This window comes from Quercus robur, chromosome 11, assembly GCF_932294415.1.
Source record: "Quercus robur chromosome 11, dhQueRobu3.1, whole genome shotgun sequence".
In the NCBI taxonomy this organism is placed as follows: Eukaryota; Viridiplantae; Streptophyta; class Magnoliopsida; order Fagales; family Fagaceae; genus Quercus; species Quercus robur.
Window position 1 is genome coordinate 17,190,683 of NC_065544.1, and position 25,635 is coordinate 17,216,317.

At 32.4% G+C, this 25,635-nt stretch overlaps 1 protein-coding gene across 3 annotated transcripts in view; it reads left to right on the forward strand.

Moving 5' to 3' along the window:
• Nucleotides 1–4,805: 4,805 nt before the first annotated feature.
• LOC126706551 (glycine cleavage system H protein 2, mitochondrial-like) overlaps nucleotides 4,806–25,635 on the forward strand; it is a 67,272-nt gene continuing 46,442 nt past the window's right edge. The window contains exon 1 of one of the 3 annotated variants that reach the window (XM_050406082.1): nucleotides 4,806–5,341. The gene's annotated coding sequence lies outside the window, so the exon portion shown is untranslated. The remainder of the gene's footprint in view (nucleotides 5,342–25,635) is intronic. The other 2 variants (XM_050406083.1, XM_050406084.1) reach the window with 2 other exon arrangements.

Here is a 25,635-nt window from a genome sequence, read left to right on the forward strand (position 1 = left end):
CTAATTTTGTCATTTTCCTAGTAGGCCATTTTGGGTTAGAAAGATTACTTAACTGTCATTGCGTCTTTCTCACTTCAAAGAGGATGTATTACATGGCGCACACACATCACAAAGTATCATCAAGAGATGAACTACCATACCTATAAGAGAAAGAAATGATCTGCAAATTTTCAAGAAATGATTTGTTGCCAAATCATCTTTTTCCAGATGCAAAGCTTCAAAGTAGCTCTCCAATGGCTGAGTAGATCTCCTCCATACTTCTCACTAATATATTAATATACAATTATCAATTAATTAGTACAAGAAAACAAATGCTTTTTATTAAAGAATATCTCATAACTCAATCTGATGGATTTAACCCCTTACTAATTTTGTTCTTCCAACAGTGGGTACATTTATCTATCTCCTAGGAAGGAATTCTTCAAGAGACCGTATATATTACAAAACACTTTTGATACACATATAAATCTATAAATATTGAATCATGTTTCTTACAATTAATTACAAGAACACTTACTTGTGTTGATCCCAAACATCTATTCCTTCACCAATCATAAGTGAGAACAATCTCATCCACAAATCTGGGAAGTAATCATTCAACTCTTTCTCAACTTGCTCACTAGTTTTCTATAACAATATAAACAAACTTCAATGTATATTATTTATTAGGAAAAAATGCAAAACTGACCCTCTAACTTTTAGCCTTTTTCATTTTAGTCCTCTAACTTTTAGTTTTGTCATTTCAGTCCTCTAACTTTCAATGGTTGTCAATTCGGTACTCTGTTAAACCTTAGTTATCTACTGCCGTTAAGTGAGCCAAAAAGACGTCGTTTTGACTTTTTTTTTTTTTTTTGTAATTAAAAAAAAATTAAGAAAACTGTTATTAAAAAAAATTCTTTTTTTTTCTCATTTTCTCTCTCGTCGGACTCTCTCTTGCTTTCTCATTCTCTATCTCTCTGTCTCACAGTGCCATGGTGCAAGGCCTCACCGCCGCCACCGACCTCCACCCACAACCTAATAACATTAACATAGAAACAGAGAGAGAGAGACACACAGAGTTTTCATCACTTACCTACCCCCTCCCCTCTTCTCTCTCTCTACTTGTCTGTTCTAGTTTTTCCTCCTACCTGAGACTTTGATTTCCCTTCCATCTCAAACTCCCTTTCTCTCTTTTTCTTTGTCTCCAAACCAATAACATAACCCATTTATTCAAAAACCCTGTTTCATTGCTTTATTCTCATTTTGTTTATATCAATTTCTCTCTCAAAATTGAGAAAAAAAGAAGGAATTTTTGAATACTCATTTGGCCAAAAGCGAATCTTTCCCTCCCAGCAAACGCTTAAGCTCATGAAAACAATGGGTTTTGTTGCTGTTGTTGGTTACTAAAACCCCAAACAAAAAAGGCAAAGCAAATTCTTTCTGATTATAAATGGGTAAGAAGAAAGGAATCCATCTGCTCGATGATAAACGGGATGGGTTTTTCTCTGTTTGTAATTTGGGTTCTCCAAGTCCATGGAATCTCCAAGATGGGTCTACTTACTTTCACCCAGACGGACTCTCGCTTCTTCCCCCAAAATTCACAATTTAGGGCTGGGGTCAGTACTACCTAGATTGTGAAGGAGATGATCATGGGAGTTTGGGTATGAAGTTTGGGTTTGAGATTATTTTCTTTGCTTTTAGATTTTGGTGGAGAGGGGGTATGAGACTTTGGGTTTCAGATTTTGGTGGAGTGAGTGACGAAGAGAGAGAGGTGGAGGCCGGCGGTGACAAGGAGGTTGTGGGTGGAGGCCGGCGGCGGCAGTGAGGCCTTGCACCACAGCACTGTGAGATTGAGTGATAGAGAATGAGAAAGCGAGAGAGAGTCCGACGACAGAGAAAATGAGAAAAAAAAATGAATGTTTAAAAAAAAAAAATTTAATAACAGTTTTCTTAATTTTTTTAATTAAAAAAAATTCAAAATAACGTTGTTTTAGCTCACTTAACGACAGTAAATAATTGAGGTCTAATGGAATACCAAATTGATAACAATTGAAAGTTAAAGGACTGAAATGACAATACTGAAAGTTAGAGGACTGAAATGAAAAAAACTGAAAATTAGAGGGTCAATTTTGCATTTTTGCCTATTTATTAAGTGATAAACACGCATTAAAAAATGATAAAAAAATATTATTACTAAATATAGTCTAAGTATAAATCATTCCTTTTTTATCGTTCTATTTCATTTCCTTATGAACTTCCAAACAAAACCTTATTGAAACCAAAAAAAAAAATTGAAGGACTTCTCTCCCTCTCACTGCCACATGTAATATTAATCTATCATATGGCTTGTACAAAAGAAATTGCTAAAAGAAAGTTAAAGGACAATCATATAATATGCATTTAGTTAATAATAATAAAAAATTTGAAGAACTTCTCTCACTCTCACTGCCACATGTAATATTAACCTACATATGACTAGTTCTACAATAGAAATTGGTAAAAGAAAGTTAAAGGGTAATCAACTAATATGCATTTAATAAAAAAGAGAGAAGATAGATATATAAGAGTACATACACATTGCCCATCATCATTAATGTGTATTATGACATTCCGAGAGAAATAAATCTGGCTCGATGCATTATTTGAGTAACTTCTGTACTCGTACACCTTCTTATATGCTTGATCTTTCTCAGCTTTTGATGCTATGTAATTAACTAATTTAACTTTTCTCTTTTGGTAAATTTTGTACTCGTACACCACCTTATATTCTGGATCTTCCTCAAGTCTTTGCGCTTTGTAACTTCTTCAGCTCTATATAGATCATCATATTTACCTTTCCAATCTGACGTCTTTTTCTCATAATTAAGCGACACAAGTGATAATACTGGGAATTGAAGTCTCTCTTGAGATGTCAACAGCATCGGATGATCTCTCAAATGAATAAGTTTGCACCTTTAAAAAGTAAAAGGTAAAAATAATCAGAAAAGAAATTGACTTAGACATTGAAAGCATAATTTTATGCACATAAGAAAGACTATATGTTTCAACATAAAATATTTCCCTTCAAAACAAGTTTTCAACTAAAATTTTATGAGGAAAATAAGTTATTCTCAAGTGGAGGAAGAAGAGTTCTAGTTGAATTTGTTTGGTTGAAAAATTTTACAACATGAAGATAAAAGATCACTATCTAAAAAAAAAATGCATTACCATTTTCTAAGATTTTATTGGTGTTTTTAATTAATCCTAAAAATGTTTTTGTTGACTATGATTTTCAGTGTACCAAATATTGAAAAATAAGAAAAATATTTTCAAGAAAATACTTTATACAAAGCCAAACGGGTTTAATGTAAATGAGTACTTACATTTGCATTGTTTTCAAATGAGTAGAAATCGATCAACTCCTTATTGTTAGGATCATTTCCCAATAAGTCTTCTAATAGATTTTGTAGTTGGTCCCTTAGCTTACTCACTCCAAGTTCATTCGAGATTCTCATCAATTTGGCACGACCATTAATAATAGCAATGTCTTGAATCTTTAGTTCTCCCATATATCTTTGATTCACTAATTGAATAACACCAGCAATAAGGTCCCTTCAAACATGAAATTAAAAAAAAAAAAAAAAAGTAATCAATAAATCATTATATCACGTGATAATTTTACAAAGATCATGAAAATAAATTATAAGCTATTTCATACCTTACAATGATCTTGTACTTTTCATCCAATTGATAACAAGACCAAATCCCAGTATTTTTCTTTTTAAATTGGTCTAACGTGGAATCTATTTTCTGCACCACTAGCCAAACGTTGGGTTTACTTATAACCATGAGGGGATAAACAAATTCACCAGTTCCAAGTCCTTGGAGAAGTCTTTTGCTCATTTGAGCTTTTTCAGTATTATCAAATTGAATAAATGATGCACAAACACCACTGAAGGAGCCAGGACAAACATCTCCACCAGAGTTTCAAATTTCGTACTCATGTGTTAGTGTACCTCTTTCCTGTAAATAGAGAATAATACACAAATTTCAATTTATAATAGAAGCAAAGAAACAATTTAGGGAGGTGTAGTGAGCACAAGATAAGCTAATCAACTATCAATATGCATTTAAAGAATGATTTATTATGAATTTTTTTAGATTTGCATTTTGGTTCAATTAACATGATTAGAAATATAGATCAATATGATGGACAGTCATATGAAAGTGGTCTAAATTTGAGTTACAAACATGTGCATTTCCAAAAAAAACTTTAACAAGAGGAAGAAAAAACTACCATTTCATTTCAGGATTTTGATGTATAGTAAGAATGAAAGTAAAATCACACACATGCATATAAGAAGTCTAATTTAAGAATAAGAAAAAAGTGGGGGGACTGTGAAAATGTCAACTATAAAATATAAGATAATTCTCAAAGTTACCAAAAAAACAAAGTTAGTATTTTTGGAATTGAAGGGATATTTGTAATTGTATATGGTCCTACATTTAGGGGTAATTCATTTTTAGTACTTTTGTATTTTATTTGTATATGCTAGCAGTTATTGAAGCATCAGTTACAATAACTGTAATAGGAAAATCAAAATCAATCATTTTGGGTGCCGCTTTGCAGTTGTTTCAGAAGAGAGCTTGGAAGGAACTAGAAAGCTAGGACTTGAGGTTTGGCGGAAATGGACGCCGTTGGTGGCAATTTAGCATGGAGGGTTTAACTGGCAAATACTTTAGTTCTTTTTTTAAACATAAAAAAATCCGTTAATATATCTAATGCGTTCCCGTTTCGAATGTCGGAGTAAGTATTTTGTCTTTTTCTTTTTCATTTGATCAAGACTGAAGATTAACAATGCCTTTCCTGTTCCAAATTTCCAATATTTTTCTGCGACTTGTCAATAAATTATTTTATTTTCTTTGCGAGTTGAAGTCAAAAAATGCGCAATATTACTTTTCGATGATTTTGTTTTTATTATTTCGTTGACCGTTTACTTCGATCGACTTTATTTATTTATATTTTTTAGTACTGTTTTTGATTTTGGGATTTTAAGGTTTTAATGGAGGAATTGTGTCTTTGTTTACATATTCAATAAGTGCAATTCAGAATTGAAGATGAGCATGGCCATGGCGATCCAATGGTCTCCCCTTCCTTGCAGAACACACAACCGCCTCCAAAATTCTTCTCTTCTAACCCCACCAAGTATATTATTATAAGAGAAACAAAAAATATATAGTGTTGCATGTTTCTGTTGACTCTTGAGGGAGAGAGAAACAGAAAAAAACAGGTTTCTTTTTTCTTTTCTTTTGGTTCAGACTTCAAAGTTTTCATTCAAACATGGCTTCAGGATCTCTGTGTTCCACCGAGGCTCTGCTTCTGGTATTTATCGGACTTTGCTTTGATGGGTTGTTCTTTATTTGCCTTTTATATATCAATCAGAAAGACTCAGATGTGGATTTGGATCTCTCATTTATATTTTTGTATTAGTTGCTTGAAATGGTTGATCTATGATTCTTTGATCAGGATATTGGTTTTTGGAAATGGTTTTTTTTTTTTTTTTTTTTTTTTCGTTCGTCATTGGTATCAAATTTATTTACCAAATTTTGATTTTTATCAGTGCTGAGGTCAGTGGGTTCTTGAATCTGGGTATTCATATATCAATATATTGTCTCTCTGTGTGAGGTCAGTTCATGTTGTACTGGAATTGTGATTAATCTTAGGCCGATTAGTACCATAGATCATCTAAACTCTTAAGAACCTGTGGGTTCTTATCATTGTGATATTCTTATTACCGTTATAGAGACAATTTTATTTTTCGCAATTCTATTTTTTATTGTAAAATGTGCTTTTATATCTGTTAAATATTTGAAAAAATTTGTCACCAAACATGTTTGAATTTATCTTTTTCAACCTGTTATGTGACGATTAACAAGTCATTGACTCATTAAAAAATTATTGTCAGTAAAACTACACATGAAATGTCTCTTTAGTTGCCACATAATGGATCAAAACAAAATAGTTTCAAATATCTTTTGAGCCTAATTTGTTCCTCCAAGTTTTGGATCATTCTTGTTTTTGAAAATTACATTAGTTCAATTGAATAGTTTTACTTACATTAGTATAAAATTTGATATATTTTATAGAAAATGAAACTTATTAAGAATTCACTATGAAAATTGTGAAAATGTATTTTATTAATTTTATGAAAGATAGCCATCAAACATAATTTTGATTGAAAATATTAAGCTCTTTTTTTGTTGGGTGTGTGTATATATATAACTTATCAAATAAAAAAGTGTGTGTATAATAAAAAAAAAGCATGTGTATTTATGTGTGTGTAGAAGGTTGTCTTGGTAAATATATTAGTGTTGCAACTTGGCCCCCCAAACAAAAATTCCTGGCTCCAACAGTTTACTTAACAATATAGTTCATCTCAATTCATCATTTCTACACACAAGTGTTTGGATAAAGTTATGTAAAGACAATAGGCTGTTATTTTTTAATTGTTCATACTCTGATTTCGAGGACCTCTCCATATCAATTCAACTATTTACTTATATGAAAAAGCACCATATTTACTTCTATTATTTATGATGCTCCAACAGTATGTGGGGTGTCAAGACTATTGTAAAAAAAAATGTAAAAGGGTTTTGAATGCTCTGCAAGCTTAACAAGCAACATTCTTCATTTGTCAGTGCATTACTCAGCTCTCTCTCTCTCTCAATTTTTTTATTGGAGTTTTATTTTCTCATAAAGTTATCCAATCAAATTTCTAATCGATATATCCATATAGAATAGAGATAGTTCTCCCATATAAATGATAATCTAGTTCATTGATTTTGTAGCATTTTGCAATATCTTTTTATTTCTAGTTACAGAATCACTTTATTTAATACTGATTTTGGGAATTGTTGATATCATGTCTTTGTTGGATTCTTTGAAAATTGACCTACCTATTGTGCTTATACTTTTCTTCTGCATTTTACGTGTATTTGTGAAGGATCTTAAGTATCTTGAGTCTCATGAGTGGATTAATGTTGAGGAGAATTCTGATACTTTTGGCATAACCAACCATGGTCAGGATTATTTAGGTGATGTTGTCTGTTAAATTATTAGAAATGGGGCTCCTTTATCATAGGGCAGCAGCTTTGGTGTGGTTCAAAGTATCAATGCTACTAGTTATATTTATTGTCCTATTTTTTGGAAAGTGGTTGAAGTAAACTAAGAGCTCAATGACTCCCTGGGTCTGGTGAGCCTCCTTTTCTAACTTGAGTTTCAGTGCCTTATGTTATGTAGGTTTTTTTTTTTTTTTTTTTTTGGGAGGGTGGGGGGGGGGGGGGGGTTTCTGTAGGAAATTTAACCAAAATTCCCAACCTGTGAGAAACAAAACAAATAGAGAAAACACACGCCAAAAAAAAAAAAATCACACGCACAAGACAATATTTACGTGGTTCGGCAATTTGCCTACGTCCACAGAGTTGCAGGGATTTCACTATTATTAGAGAAAATACAATAGTGCACAAGAACACTCTCAAGAAACCCAAATCTCAATTACACCCTAGCACTCTCTCACAGAAAAAATAAGAATAGAAGCTGGCTGCCTCTCTTTTCTCTATTTTCTCTCATGCGGCTTGCTCACTAGGTTAATTGGAATTTTTCTTAAATCAATTCTCTTATGTTTTGCCACATATGATAAAGTACATATATATATATATATATATATTACTTTATAAAGTCGACTGAGTGGGATTCCTAATACAACTTGTATTAGGTCAATTTATGGCCGGATTGGGCTTTATGGGCTTGTGGCAAATTCAAGCCACACTAACAAATCTTCACCTTGGCTTGAATTGATCAAGCTACACTAGCAAACTCCTCCATCAGCTCCACCTTAGCCCTTAAGGGCTCACAAGCTGCAAACATCAGTCACAATCCTCCATAACACAATCCCTCATCCCTGCAACTCATCCTCCTGTCCTCAAGCTAGAAGACCAATTGAAGTTGTGCACAGCTTCAACTTCTCAATAGTGACACCCTTAGTCAACATGTCTGTCGGGTTCTTAGATCCACAAATCTTCTCAAGCATTACCAGCTTATCTTCAACAAGGTAACGGATAAAGTGGTATTTTGTCTGTATGTGCTTCGACTTTGAATGAAAAGCCGAATTTTTGGCAAGAAAGATTGCACTCTGACTGTCACTGTGTAGAATGCCCATCTCCTGCTTCTTACCCAATTCATCTAAGAAACCATGTAGCCAAATCATCTCCTTTCCAGCTTCAGTTGCTGCAACATACTCAGCTTCTGTAGTAGACAAAGTAACAATCTTCTGTAGATTTGAAGCCCATGATATAGCTGTACCACCCAGAGTGAAAAAAAAACCCTGTAGTACTCTTTCTATTATCAATATCACCAGCAAAATCAGCATCTACATAACCCTACAGTTTCAAACTTGCACCTGTGAAGTAAAGACATGTATCTGATGAACCCTTCAGATATCTCAGAATCCACTTGACTACCTCCCAATGCTGCTTTTCAGGCCTACTCATGAATCTGCTCACAACTCCCACTGCATGTGCAATGTCTGGCCTTGTACACACCATAGCATACATCAAGCTGCCAATAGCTGAGGCATAGGGCACCTTGCTCATGTGGTCCCTTTCTTCTTCTGTCTTCGGTGATTGTTCTTTGCTTAGTTTGAAATGACTATCCAAGGGTGTGCTCACTGGTTTAGCTTCATTCATGTTAAACCTGCTGAGAACTTTCTTCACATACTCTGATTGTGAAAGCTTCAATGTACTATCAGCCTTGTCTCTAATGATTCTCATACCAAGGATTTGCTTTGCAGCTCCCAAATCCTTCATTGCAAACTGTTTGGACAATTGCTTCTTCAGATTATTGATCTCCTCAATGCTAAACCCTACAATAAGCATATCATCCACATACAACAGTAATATGATGTAAGAATTGTCAAAAAACTTAACATAGTAACAGTGATCAGCTTCACATCTCTTGAACCCAATTCTATGCATAAAACTGTCAAATTTCTTGTACCACTGTCTAGGAGCTTGTTTTAGGCCATACAAGCTCTTTCTCAGTTTGCAGACTAAATTCTCTTGTCCTTGAGCAATGAACCCTTCTGGCTGAATCATGTAAAGGTCTTCCTCCAAGTCACCATGAAGGAATGCTGTCTTCACATCTAACTGCTCAAGATGTAAGTTTTCTACAGCCACCATTCCCAGTACTAGTCTGATTGTTGACATCTTCACAACTGGAGAAAATATCTCTGTGTAGTCAATGCCTTCCTTCTGCTGGAACCCTTTAACAACTAATCTGGCCTTATAACGTTTGCTACCATCATGCTCATTCTTTATTCTGTATACCCACTTGTTGTGCAAAGCCTTCTTTCCTACTGGCAATTTAGTCAGTTCCTATGTATGATTCCCCAACAAGGAATTCATCTCATCCTTCATGGCTAACTCCCACTTGCTTGAATTCTCATCTTGCAAGACTTCATCATAACACTCTGGCTCACCACCATCAGTCAACAGGAGATAATTTAGAGTGGGTGAATAACGCTGTGGAGGTCTAATGTTTCTGGAAGATCTGCAGACTTCAGCTACAGGTGTACTCAGATCTACTTGTGAATTTATATTCTCCTTATCTTCTTCACCCCTTTTCTGGACAGTACCTTCAGTCTATTCATCTAAGTTGACAAACTCAGATTTCTTTTGATCTATCCCTATAACATCTGACACTACAATTGACCTGTCCTTGTACATAACCTGTTCATTAAATATCACATTTCTACTTCTGATGATTTTCCTGTTTTGTTCATCCCAAAACCTATAGCCAAATTTCTCATCACCATAGCCAATGAAAAAACATATTTTAGACTTTGCATCAAGTTTACTACGAGCATCAGAATCAATATGAACATAAGAAACACAACCAAAAACTTTTAAGTGTGAAAACTTTACCTCTTTACCGCTCCAAACCTCCTCAGGAAGTCTGAACTCCATGGGAACTGAAGGTTCTCGGTTTATCAAGTAAGCTGCAGTGCTAACAGCATCAGCCCAAAAAGTTTTTGGTAGTCCAGAATGCAACCTCATACTCCTAGCACGCTCATTGAGAGTTCTGTTCATGCGCTCAGCCACACCATTCTGCTGTGGTGTCCCAGGAATGGTCTTCTCCATCCTAATTCCCTGTGCAGCACAATACTCACTGAACCCTCCATCTATGTACTCTCCTCCATTATCTGACCTCAAACATTTTACTTTCAAACCTGTTTCTGTCTCAACCATGGCCTTCCACTTCTTAAAGGTTTCAAATACATCGGATTTATTTTTCAGAAAATAAACCCATATTTTTCTGCTTGAGTCATCAATGAAAGTGATGTAGTACCTTGAACCTCCAAGGGATGCAACCGGAGAAGGCCCCCACAAATCAGTGTGTACTAACTCCAATTTTTCAGCCTTCAGTGTCCTGCCAGTTTTCAAGAAGCTCACCTTTTTCTGCTTTCCTAAGATGCAACTTTCACACATGTCAAAATCAATGGACTTCAATTCTGGTAGTTTTCCTTTTGACAGCAGCATCTTCATCCCTTTCTCACTCATGTGACCAAGTCTGCGGTGCCATAGGCTTGTATCAGTACTTGCATCAGCAATTGCAATTGTGTTTCTTGGACTTGAGGTCATGTACAAAGTACCAGTTTTCTTTCCACGAGCCAATACCCTAGCTCCCTTTGTAACCTTCCAAGTACCACCAACAAATAGTATTGCATGTCCTTCATCATCAAGTTGTCCAACAGAAATCAGATTCCTTCTCAGGTCAGGAATATGTCGAATCTTCTCCAGTAACCAAATAGACCCATTGGGCAACAATATTCGAACATCTCCCATACCCACAACATTCAAGGCTGAACCATCAGCCAAATACACCTTACCAAAATCACCTGCAACATAATTCTGTATGATTTCTCGGTGTGGAGTGGTATGAAACGAAGCTCCTGAATCCAAAACCCAATCATCAAGTGGACTGTCTACTGCAAGAAGTAATGCATCCTGTACCTCTTCTGTTACAGCATTAGCAGAATCATCTTCATTCTTCTTCTTAGGACTTTTGCATTGATTCCAAAAGTGACCTATTTTCCCACAATTCCAGCATTGTACTTGTTGGCCTAATCTAGATTTACTTCTGTTCCGATTAGAATTTCTGGATTTTGACCTGCCCCGATTTGAATTTCTGTTATTACCTCTGCCTCTTGTCTCAAGGTTTAGAGCAGAACCAGATCCTGAGGTTTCACCTGCATCTCTTCTGCGAATCTCCTCAACCAAAATTAAATCTCGTATATCATTGTACTTGAGTTTTTCCTTTCCTGTAGAATTACTTACTGCCATCCTCATTGCCTCCCAACTGTTTGGCAAAGAAGCCAAAACAATCAGCGCACGGATCTCATCATCAAAATCAATTTCTACAGACGACAATTGATTTGTGATAGTATTAAATTCATTTAGATGTTGTGCTACTGATGCATTCTCTACCATCTTCAGATTGAACAGTTTCTTCATCAAGTGCACCTTATTGTTTGCTGATTGCTTTTCATACATACCAGACAAAGCCTTCATCAAATCTGCTGTGGTCTTCTCCTTTACAACATTGTGTGCAACAGACCTAGACAGAGTTAACCTGATAACTCCTAGTACCTGTCTGTCAAGAAGAGCCCATTCCTCAGCCTTCATACCCTCAGGTTTTGTCCCCAAAAGAGGCAGATGCAATTTCCTCCCATAGAGATAATCTTCAATCTGCATCCTTCAATACGCGAAGTCTGTGCCATTAAACTTTTCTATTCCAGACGCCTTTCTTGCTTCCTCTGCCATTGCTCCCACTCAAACCTAACCCTAGGCTCTGATACCAATTGTAGGGAATTTAACCAAAATTCCCAACTTGTGAGAAACAAAACAAATAGAGAAAACACACGCCAAAGAAAAAAAAATCACACGCACAAGACAATATTTACGTGGTTCGGCAATTTGCCTACATCCACGGAGTTGTAGGGATTTCACTATTATCAGAGAAAATACAATAGTGCACAAGAACACTCTCAAGAAACCCAAATCCCAATTACACCCTACCACTCTCTCACAGAAAAAATAAGAATAGAAGCTGGCTGCCTCTCTTTTCTCTATTTTCTCTCATGCGGCTTGCTCACTAGGTTAATTGGAATTTTTCTTAAATCAATTCTCTTCTGTTTTGCCACATATGATAAAGTACATATATATATATATATATATATATTACTTTATAAAGTCGACTGAGTGGAATCCCTAATACAACTTGTATTAAGTCAATTTATGGCCGGATTGGGCTTTATGGGCTTGTGGCAAATTCAAGCCACACTAACAGTTTCTGGATCCACAAGTATATTTATAGATTGGAACTGGAGAGAGAAGATAACCATCTTTTCTTTTTTATTGTTGACTGAAACTGAATGTCTCTATATTGCCAATCATCTGGAAGCTACACTAGAGTTTCAGTACATTGCCAACCAATCTGAACTTGCTTTCGCATTTGTTAAGGATGTGATACCTGATGTGATGTTCGTTTATTTTACATGAGAATCCCTGCACAAGTGCTCTTGAGCCTGTTTTTTTTCTTTCCCAATCAGAGTTTGTAGAGTCAGTCAACAAGCTTTACTTACCACATTAAGCTGACTCTCTCATCTTTTATTCTTTTGGAGGTTCTTCTTTTCTTCGCACGTGTTGAAACATTGAAACACAATCGCTTTCTGATAGCCTATTATATCCTTCCCTACCCCTCCTTGTTTCTCTCTCTCCAATGCAAGTAGCTCAATCCAACACCTATCTTCTTTTTATCAAAACCCCCTGCCTATCTATAGCCTTCCCATTAAGGGGAAGAGGTGCCACTGGGGTGCAAATGCTTGTGGCAGGTCAAACCAGCACTAGTTTGCTCCATGCTTGTGCTAGGTACCACTGCCCCTAAAATAGAACTAATGTTACAATTAAGTTTTCTCCCTTTCATTTCTAGTTTTCTCAATTTTTCTCGTGATAAATTACTTGCAGTTAAAGGCATAATATTATGGGTTTTATTATGCAATTAGGTTTGGCTTGATGGTTTTGTATTAGGGTTTCTGGGGTTAATTTATTTCATTGACTGTTTAGTTTAATTAGCTTTATTTTTTTATGACTCTTTTTGCTTTTGGGATTTTTGAATTTTAGGGTTTTATCGGAGGAATTGCGATTGCCATCATTAGGAGTAGATCTTAGCAAGCCTCTGTACATTTGTGTCTCTATTCCATTAAATTGAGTGATATACTACCATCTTGCTATGCACCAACATCAACATTAACCCAATGCCTAATCAAAAGTTGTTCTGTAGGCAAAGGTTGTTCTGATTCAGAATTGAAGAGAGCCTTACATATTGAGGGTGATGGTCTCCCCTTCCTTATAGAAGATTCTAAACTACCCAAAATTCTCAATTGGCCCCAAAGTTCTTCTCACTGGTGGCTTAAAAATATAGTGATTGGAAGTTTGGAACACCCCCACCAACTCTCCAAACCCCACCTAGTATTATTAGAATTTATAAGAGAAACAAATATTTGTGTAGTGTGTTTTGTGTGTTGAGGGAGAGAGAAACAGAAATGGCAGTGTTTTTTGTTTTTGGGATTAGTTTCCAAAATGTCTTCAAGGTTGTTGTGGGCTTCAAGGGCTGCCTCATACCTCAGGATCTCAGCGTTCCACAGAGGGTTTGCTTCTGGTCTATATCAGACTTTGCTTTGATGGATTGTTCTTTATTTTCCTTTTATATGTATATATTAAAATGTGGATTTGGATCACTCATTTATGTGTGTGTTAGTCAAAATGGTTGATCTATGATTCTTTGATCAGAATATTGGTTTTTTGAAATGGGGTCTGTTTTTTTTTTTTCCATTGGTGTCATATTTAGTTACCAAGTTTTGGTTTTTATTACTGCTGAGATTGATGGGTTCTTGAATTTTGGGAATGGGGTTTGTTTGCCGCTGTGATTGGTATTATATTTTCAAAGTTTTGGACTTGTTACGGCAAAGAATAATGGGTTCTTGAATCTGGGCATTCTTATATCAATATACTCTGTGTGTGTGTGTGTGTGAAAGCTATACTTTATATAGTTTGATCAATTTTTTGTTGTTCTGGAACTGTGATTAATGTTAGGCCAATTATTTCTATAATTTTTATTTTTATATTTTTAATGAAAATGAAATCTAAGCCATTGTCTATCACATATAATTTATCAAAAATTCAAACCCGAGTCTGAATGTTTTGAAGTAGTTGCTGTCAGTATGGACCATGATCTGTGCTACAGTGATGGAAAGTCGGTTGATATAGTGTGATGTTGTAGCAGTTGTAGATATCCTTTTATTCACATAAAAGACGGTTGTGAACTTTGGGTAGCTTAGAATTTTGTATAAAATGATGCATTCCAAATTTTATAATTGTAATTACCTTCACTGGAAAGTGTATAGAATATTACTGCCGGTACAATCCTAAGCTTTACCTTAAAGTAATGCACTTTACAGGGTTACTGTTATTATTTACTGACAATTGATATCGACAATTTTAGGGTTATACACTCTTATAGAGTCTTTGTAAGAAAGATGATGATGGTCATGAGATACGACCAAATTCAGAATGTTAATTTGGCTTATCAGTGGAGAAATATATTGATTAGTTTTCATAAAGTTTCAACTATTAAAGGTTGTCCAAAATGACGTACTAAATCTGAATTTTTTATCTTAAATATTATTTTCCTATCAATGCATTTTTTGTTCATTAGAAATGGATGCTGGCATGCCACTGTACTTGATAGATTTTGTCACACAAACAATGAACAGAAATATATATATTTGCATATTATTATTATTATTATTATTATTATTATTATTATTGTTACAATTATCTATGATTCTATATGAAAAATATCGTTGAATTTTCCTGTACAGGTTGTTATACAAGAAAACCATAAAGATGTAATCTTTCTGATAATCATCTCTACCCCCATTTCAACTCTTTCACAGATTCCTCTATTTCTCTAAATTTAAATGGTCCTAACCAAGGCAAAATTGGTGGTTGCAGCAATATTTTCTTTTATTTTCTATGTTCTGCTATTTTTCAACTCTTTATTAATTTTTTCCCCGCACTTTGACAAAAGTACGTGTCATATTTTCTTTTGGCACAATGAACTCCAGCCCAAATAACACCTTCTTCCCTTGTAAAATCATGGTGGAGGGTAAGTTTGTGGGTTTAAAACCCACTGAGTGTGTTTGTAACTTGTCAATAAAATTAAAAGTTCAAGTACCTCTCTCCATTTCAATTTAAGCAGAAAATTGCTAGGACCACAACAAATGACACAACTCGCCCACTTGGACAGTTGTGAGTAGTGGAGAAAAAATAGTGGGTCTATGTGGGTCTACAACTTACCACTCACAATTCACCATGTGGGCAAGTTGTGGCAAAAGTTATGCCACTTATGGCACTAGCATTTTTCATTCAAGTATGTACTTATAGAAAAAGCAGGTTATTTAATGAAAATGTAACCTTAAACACGCATTAACAGCATGTGGGATGTGAAGAGTATTGCAAAGAAAATGTAAAGGGTTTTGAATGCTTCTGCAAGGTTTACAAAAAAAGTTCTTAATTTGTAAGTGCATTTCTTAGCTCTCTCTCTCAATTTTTTTATTGGACTTCTGTTTTCTTATATGAAGTTATCCAATCAAATTTCTAATCGATATATCCATATTGAATAAAAATGTTTCTAATCTTTTCATTTATAGATACAAGAATCACTCTAGTTAATATTGATTTTGGTAATTGTGGAGATCAGATCTTTCTTGGATTCTTAGAAAATTGTCATGCCTATTGTGCTTATACTTTTCTTCTCCATTTTACATGCAGTTGTTAAGGATCTTAAGTATCTTGACTCTCATGAGTGGGTTAAAGTTGAGGGGAATTCTGCTACTGTTGGTATAATTGACCGTGCTTAGGATCATTTAGGTGATGTTGTCTATGTTAAATTACTGGAAGTGGGGGCTCCTGTATCACATGGCAGCAGTTTTGGTGCGGTTGAAGTGTTAAGGCTACTAGTGATATTAATTCTTCCATTTCTTTGGGTATATGTAGTCCCCAAGTCTCTCTCTCTCACACATCCACTAGATTATTACAATGAGGAATTATTTAGAGGTAACACCAAAATACTAGCAAGTAATTTCAAACCCAAAATCTCATGAGACCTTATAAACCATTTAACTAACCTCTTTTTTTGTGGTTCTTTAGAGTTTTCAAGTCTGGATGATCCCTTAATAACCTGTTATAGGCAGTTCTAAACATTCCTTTTACATCACCATCAGGATTATGAGCATAAATGCGTAGAAGTTCTATGAACTTAAAAACCCTGAAATAGTTTACAGATATTATGAGTGGTATATGGGCATGTATAGGCAAGAGGCAATTTATCAATCACAGTTACCTCATTAAAAAATTGATGCTATTTGTGCATTTATTCTCCTCTAAATTTCTAGATGTTCTGCTGACATTGTCATCTTTGAATATCCACGCCAAACTTCTATATTTAAATTGATCTTGTAGAAACTTTGATTCCACTATCTGCAATAAGGAAGAAAACTAATACTCAATTATGCCAAGTGTGAATGACAGATTAAATTTTGTTTAGTGGAGTTCCACAGGTGGTTGGATGGATTGTTCATTTCTATTCTATCAATAGCATCATACTGGAGCTGATCTAATTAATGTAGGATATGACTGGTAACAGAAAATAGTACGAGTATGCTTCATGGAAGGTCTGGATTTCATTTTGTTGGCTTGACATATTGAGTTTGATACAACAAGGAATTAATAGAATACTTTTGGAATAAGAATTGATAGGATGTATTTGGCACGATATGGTTTGATGCTTCTCATAGGGCAAAGGTGGACCAATCATATGCTAGATGAGAAATATTGCTACGTAAAATGAGTTGGCCATATGAACAAGAACAATGTATGACTTTTGAATAAAGTGAGAACAGTGCATATTGTCCTAGGAAAAAATAGCATAACAACACATTATTGATTTTTGGCTTAAATCTAGACACATAATTTGAGCTTCAATAGTCAATGGGATGAACTTACAAGAATTTGGTCTTTGATCATGGTCACAAGACTTGAAATGTCATCACATTTATTAGCACTCATATATAAATAAATCCCTGGCATCATATACAATGCAAATTTTTTAGTTCGTAATTATACGCAATCATCAATGCATCAAAGAGCATGTTTAGGATGGCACACACACATCAGAAAGTATCATCAAGAGACGAATTAGCATACCTATAAGGGAAAGAAATGATCTGCAAATTTTCAAGAAATGCTCTGTTGCCAAATCATCATTTTCCAAGATGCAAAGCTTCAAAGTTGCTCTCCAATGATTGAGTAGATCTCCTCCATACTTCTCACTAATATATTAATATACATTTATCAATTAATTAGTACATGAAAACAAATGCTTTCTATTAAGGAATGTCTCATAACTCAATCTAATGGATTAAACGCCTTATTAATTTTGTTCTTCCAACAATGGGTGCATTTATATATCTCCTGGGAAGGTATTCTTCAAGAGACCATATAAACTACAATACACTTTTGATACACATATAAATCTACATGTATTGAAGCATGTTTCTTACAATTAATTACGAGAACATTTACTTGCGTTGATCCCACACATATATTCTCTCATCGATCAAAAATGAGTACAAACTTGTCAACAATTTTGGGAAGTAATCATTCAACTCTTTCTCAACTTGCTCACTAGTTTTCTGTAACAATATAAACAAACTTCAATGTATAGTATTTATAAAGTGACAAACATGCATTAAAAAAAAAAAAAAAAAAATCTTATTACTAAAAAGATTCAATCTACTTTTGTATAAGCAAACCAAAACAAAAAACTTTGAAAAACTTCTCTCACTGTCACTGCCACATGTAACATTAATCTACAAACGACTTCTACAAAAGAAATCTGTAAAAGAAAGTTAAAAGGAGAATCAACTAATGATAATAATAGTAATAGATAGATAGATAGATAGATAGATAAGAGGACATACACATTGCCTATCATCATTAATGTGTACTGTGACATTCCTTGAGAAATAAATCTGGCTCGATGGACTGCCTGAGTAACTTCTGTAATCGAACATCTTCTTATATTCTGGATCTTTCTCAACTCTTTCCTTTATGTCAATTTTTTGGTCGCTGTACAGTTTATCATATGAAAGTGTCCAAATTGATGACAACTTCTCATTATTTAGTGCGAGGAGTGATAATACTCGGAATTGAAATCTCTCTTGAGAAGTCAACAGCATCGGATGATCTCTCAAATGAATAAGCTGGTGCCTTCAAAAAGTAAAAGGTAAAAATAATCATGAAAGAAATCGACTTAGACATTGAAAACATAATTTTATGCACATAAGAAAAATCGTATTTGAAGGAAAATAAGTATTTTTAAAGTGGAAGAAGAGTTTTAGTTGATTTTGTTGGGTTGAAAAATTTTACAAAGTGAAGATAAAAGATCTCTATGTAATAATAGAAAATGTTTTACCATATCCTATGATTTTATTGGTGTTTTCAGTTAATATTTTCAAGAAAATATTTTATAACCAAACAGGTAAATGTAAATGAGTACTTACATTGGCATTCTTTTCATATGAGAGTAGAAATGGTTCAACTCCTTCTTGTTATGATCATTTCCCAATATGTTTTCCAATAGATTTTGTAACTGTGGCCTTAGCTTACTTACTCCAAGTTCATTTGAGATTCTCATCAATTTGGGACGTCCATTTATAATAGCAATGTCTCCAATCTTTAGTTCTCCCATATATCCTTGATTCACCAATTGAGTAACACCAGCAATAATGCCCCTTCAAATATGAAATTTTAAAAAAGCAATCAATAGATCATTATATCACATGATAGTTTTACAAAGATCAAGAAAATAAATTACAAGCTCTTTTCATACCTTACAATGGGCTTGTACTTATCATCCAATTGATAATTAGACCAAATCCCGGTATTTTTCTTTTTAAATTGGTCCAACGTGGAATCTATTTTCTGCACCACTAGCCAAACGTTGAGTTTACTTATAACCATGAGAGGATTAACAAATTCATCACTGCTAAGTCTTTGGAGAAGACTTTTGCTCATCTGAGCTTTTTCAACAGTATCATATCGAATGAATGATACAAAATCACCACTCAATGCGCCATGACAAACATCTCCACTAGGGGCGGAGCTAAGAATTTTGGTTTGGGGGCCAAATTGCAGCACTAATATATTTATCAAGACAACCCTCCACACACATATATATACACACGTTTTTTTTTATTATATACATACACATATATACACACTTTTTTATTTGATAAGTTATATATATATATATATATATATATACACACACCCAACAAAAAAAAAAAGAGCGTAGTATTTTCAATCAAAATTATGTTTGATGGCGATCTTTCATAAAATTAATAAAATTCATTTTTACCATTTTCATGGTGAAATTCTTAACAATGTTCATTTTCTATACAAATTATCAAATTTTATACTAATATAAGTAAAAAATCATTCAATTGAACTAATGAAATATTCAAAAACATAAATGATCCAAAACTTGGAAGAACAAGTTAGACTCCAAACATATTTGAAGTTATCTTTCTTTAACTCATTATATAGCAACTAAAGAGACATTTCATGTGTAGTTTTAGTGACAATATTTTTTTAATGAGTCAATAACTTGTTAATCACCGTATAACGGGTTGAAAAAGATAAATTCAAACATGTTTAGTGCCAAATTTTATCAAATATTTAATAAATATAAGAGCACATTTTGCAATAAAAAATAGAATTGCGAAAAATAAAGTTGTCTCTATAACTATTAGACCGATTATTTTTTTTTTAAGAGCATTATTGGACTAATTAAAATACTTAGGGGGGGCAACTCTAATTTTTGTAAACTAAATTTTGAAAATATTAAAAAAAATTATATATATTAAAAAAAATTTCAAAATAGCTCCGCCCCAGGATTTTGGTGATGCAAAAGAGAAATGCATTTTTTAATGCATAACTTGATGGCGATCTTTTAGTTGAGCTTTTTTGACAGAACAGAGTGCTAGAATACTTTTTTTTTCCTTCTTCTTAAATGAATCTAACCATTATAGACTTATAGGTTGAATCTCTCTCTCTCAAAAAAAATAAAATAAAATCTCAGCCGTGGAGGTTTTTTGCTTTCCCTTTGAAAAGGCAGTTTATTAAAAGAACAATGAAATTAGGTAGTTTTTTTTTTTTTTTAATCTCAATTCTTTGAGCCTCAATGGAGACCTGGGATAAAAATTTTATTAACTATTGTGTCCAAAATATGATTTTTTTTTATTTAAATAACTTAATAGATTAAATTTATAAAAAAAAAAAAAAAAAAAATTGGTGACACATCAATTTTTAAGTTTTATGTAATAAAATTTGTAATATCCCTATTATTACTTTATTTATTTATCATGTTAAGTTTATATCTTGCCACATTAGTTATTCAATAAATTTTATAGTATTTTTAAAAAAAAATCTTAGTTGTAAAGTGTTTAGTTTTATTACATTTATGATTACCTAATTATTATTACAATTGTTATGTTTTTTCGAGAAAAATTACAATTACTCTTTTAATAATGACAATGATTATTGTTTTTTTACAATGTTAATTGGATAGTATTCTATTCTATGCATTTACTGTTCCAAATCAAATATAATACTCCCTCATCTCATTTTGATAGACTTGTTTAGAAAATCTTAGAAAAAGAAGGGTATTTACTTCTATTAACTATATAAAAAGCACCAATGCTCCTATAGTACACATTTGGTTTATTGAGTCCCTTTATTTATTTATTTATTTTCAAGTTTTGAACTGTAGCTACAGTGCTAATTTGGTTTAATACCATCTACTAACATCACCGAAAACCTTGTTAAAATACTGTTAAGAGAAGGTTTTATTGAATATGTGAGGAAACATCAGGACTGTTGCTGCTTTCTTTTTTCTTTTTTTTTTCTCTACTTTTTTTTTTTGGCAAAATATCATCCTGTCCACTCTTTTTATTTTATTATATATATATATATATATATATATATATATATAAAGCTGTTAGTTAACACAATAAATTGTCACAATATTTTTGCAATTATTGATATGTTAATTCCTTATAGGTTAAAATAAAATATCATACAAGAATCAACCACAACTAAAACTAAAAGTATTACGAAAAAAGAAATGTTACGTCTACTTTTAACCAATTTTATAATATGATGTGTGTGACTGTAAGTAATGAATGCTTTCAAATCATTCTCATTTACATGAATTTACCACTTTTAATTAATCACTTACGGTTGTACAAATCAGCAAATTGTATATTTAGGTTCGAAAAAAATAGATATCCATAATATTGTTGTTGTGTAAATAGATTTTCTTTAAAAAAAAAAGTGATAAAAATATTATTAAGTTTTGGTATTAATTAAAACAATTACAAGATATCCATAAAGGGTAGTGGGCTTTCCCACTGCCAAATTTTTTCATTTTCAATACAAAATGCATACTGTGCAGATCACATAGTTCGGGTTTGGGGCCTTTGGGCCTCATCCCTCTACAATCTGAAATTCACCACATTAATAACCTGTCCTTTTGGGTGGGTGTTTTTTTTTTTTTTTTTTTTTTTTTTTTTTTTTTTTTTTTAGGTACAAGTAAATGAGTGATGGTCCTCCAAATCATATTATTATTATTATTATTATTATTATTATTATTATTATTATAAAAGTTGAGCTTAGTCGTTGTAGTTACGCCAAGTGGTAGCACCAAATTGCAAAAAAAAATTTAAATTTTTAGATTTTAAGAAAAAATATATATAAGTTTTCTTCAACTATAATTTCTAAGTGGAAATAATTTTTCTTCAACTATAATCATATACTATATAATAAAAATTGGGTTTAGACGTCGTGATTGCGCCAAGTGGCTTTACTAAATTGCTGAAATTTTATTAAATTTTTAGATTTTTCAAGAACTAAAAAAAAATAGTATACTACTAGGACTCTAATTCATTCTTATCATTAAATAAAATTAGATTAACATTATTTTTTTTTATTAGGATGTATTTCTTAAATTAAGGGATAATATTTAACATACAAAAATTTAATTTAGATAATATTTATCATCTAATTAACATTATTTTTTTATTTGTTAGGATATATTTTTAACATACAAAAATTTAATTTAGATAATATTTATCATCTAAATTTTCAAAATTTTAATATTATTAAATTAATATTATTTTATCAGAATATCAAGCTACAAAATTTGATTATTAAGGGATAAGCATAATCCAAATTCTTCAAGAGATGATTAATATAAATCTATCCCAAGAAATAGTATATGTCTTCAATAATTTGATAATCTCTATCTATTCCAAAAAAACAGTATATATCTCCATTAATTTGATAATTTATACGTTGATGACATTAAAAAAAAAAAATATATATATATATATATATATATTCCTTATAGCTATCAACCACGTTTTCTTTCTCTCTTTTTTTTTTTTTTTAATTTTTCATTTTTTAAATGTTACGTTATGTTGAATCAACTCTTTTTTCTTTTTTTTTTTCTTTCTATTCATATGACATTTTTTTAATTCCAATTTCAATAAGATTTAAATGAAATATATTTCAAATGGAACTCTACCAATATATATAACTCTATATATCCTTTTTGGAGTGAAGCTTATTTCAATATGTGAATGCCTAAATCCCAAGACAATGTAGGTATGCATTCTTTCTTCTTTTATTATTATTATTTTCATTTTGTTTATTTTCTTTAGTATTATTATTGGTTTTTTGTCTTCATGTGATTTTAATTAATGAATTCAAAACATTCGAAAACATTGTCAAGTTTCTAAAGGTTCCTTCTTTGTTTTTGTATTTATTAAATTGATTAGATTTTGTGTATTGGTTGCCTTTTGTTTAAATTAATTTTCTTAGCTTTGATCTAATTTATATGCTTAGGGTTAGGGTCTTAGAATTAATGATTAAATATGGTTAGAATTAAAAGATTAATTTTAACAATTTTCTTATTTGATTTTTATGTTATATCAAATTATCAAGATGTTCTACACGTGTATTCTTGAATTATCAACTTTAATTTTTTTTTTTAACATTATCAAGATTATATTAATTGTATATTTATCAATTGTTTAGTACGTTTTTTTTTTTAAATAATTATCAATTTAAAATTCAATTTGGAATTATCAATTTAATTTAGTTTTAGGAAGAAATCTTACCCCTTATTTTAGTGAGATAATTATTTACACTTGATAATTTTTTCTTTTATCTTTATTGAATCTATTAAAATATATAATTATTTATACATTTATTTTATAAGCTTTTTCATAAAATCGTGCAACGTACGGACCTATAACTAGTTTCTAATAAAGTTGAATTACACTTGCTGTATTTCTAAGTGGATAAAAACAAAAATCATAACAATTAAAACGGTGCATCAGGTTAAAGCAATTCGTCTTTCACTCGTGACTTAATGTGAAGATGAAGGTTAGGTATAAATATATTTCTCAAAAAATAAAAAAAGGTTACGTATAAATATATATATTGATAATGGGAGTTTTGGGGGAACTTTAGGAATGGTTGTATGTGTTTAAAAATATTTTAGAATAACCACGTACAGCGTTCAGGAGTTTTTTTTTTTTTTTTGAGAAAAAGTTTTCAGGTGACTTTAAGTAATTGAGTTGATATATACTTCACGTGGTGCTAAATATTAAACCAAATAAAAACAAAATTAAATATTTGCTAAATATTAAAAGACCCAACAATTGGCATATCACATAAAGACCCAACAATAGTTGGGTCACTTGGTATTTGCTAAATTTTTTTTTTTTTTTTTTTTTTTTTTTTTGCTGAATAAGTATTTGCTAAATATTAAAAGATTCAGCAATTGGCATATCACATGGTGGTTTAATTAGTTTTAGACTTTTTGTTCATATAAAATTCTTCAACGTGGAGTATGTGTATATATATATCAAATAATTCATAATTAATACTCATCATACGGTTCCTTTGCGCTATTATTCTCTTTTTCTATCTACAATCTCTATTATTCTCTTCTTCTACCTACAACCTTACAAGTATGTATTTGTTTACTCTACCTTTTTTTTCCCCATCAAATTGAATATATTTTGTGTATTTATTTAAGTTGATTTCCTTAAGTTTAATCCAATTTAGAGAATTGTTGATTGTCAATTGATTTTTTTTTTTTTTTAATGTTAGTTTGATTGTTTAGGAATTATATAAGAAATTGAGCTTTCATGTCTAATTAACTAAGAAATTAATTTTTTTAGTTTTGCGGTAACTCTTAGTCTGTGAATCCGTGATTGATTTTTGGAAAGATTAATTTATGTACTACATATGTAGATCGGTTAATTATGTGTTTCCAAGGCTTACTCGGTTAATTATGTGTTTCCAGCTAAGGCCCGCAAGCTACTCCATTTTTTGTTCTTTTTAGCGGCTTTGGATTCGATTCTAGATGCTACTTACATATGATGTTTTCTTTCACAAAGTAGCGTATCTATATAGCATAGCTGAAAGTGGACAAAAAAAGCTGTTCCCATAGGCTTAGTCTCTATATCTAATTAGTATTCATAATTATTTGTTTCATATATATATATATATATATATCATATTATATCATATCATAATTGTGGGGGCCAGTTAATTAGGAAGTATTGTTAAAGCAGTATTAACTGGGCCTATGACCCTATACGAGGACGTTAGACCATCCGAGGAGGCCCAAATAAGGTTATGAGGAGAGTAAAATGAAGAGAGGAGTGGAGACAATGTGAGATGAGTCAAATAAGCGTTCGAGGAAAAAAGCCTCCTCGGCAACATGTGTTCGAGGTAAATCTGAGTGCCATATCATCACGGACTTACTTCGGAGTTACATCATAACTAAGGGTGGGACATTGGACCGGAGATAAGAAAAGAAAGGTAAACAAATATCTTCAAAAGCTGCTACCTCTGCATTAAATGTCTCTCAACCAACTCTCTGGCCGCATTAATGTGGAAGTGATGCTTGAACAGTGATCAAGCAGCCTTACAGCTACTGGTTGATGGTTCTGAGAGGTGCTGGATGGGACAGGAAGGAGTCTCCCGAATCTAACCTACATGTGTGTGGTAAAGATTACACCAAAATCGTAGTATATAACATGGAAAGATGTACTGACAAAAGGGGAGAAAAAATCAAGGAGAAGGACTGGAACTCATGTGCAATTTGATTATTCAACAAAACCCTATAATACGAACTATTAAATCTATTTCGAGGATAGATTTTCTAATCTTACTTGTGCCAAACCGTCTTGAACCGTTAAATTTAATCGTTTTTCTTCTATGATAGATTTATTTCTTCTATCCACGCTCTACAAATTTATTGTTTGGGCCGTTGGGGTTTGAGCCCAATCCGGTTTTGGGACCAATCCAATTTCAGTCCTTACAATAATATATTATATTATATATGTGGAGGTCAGT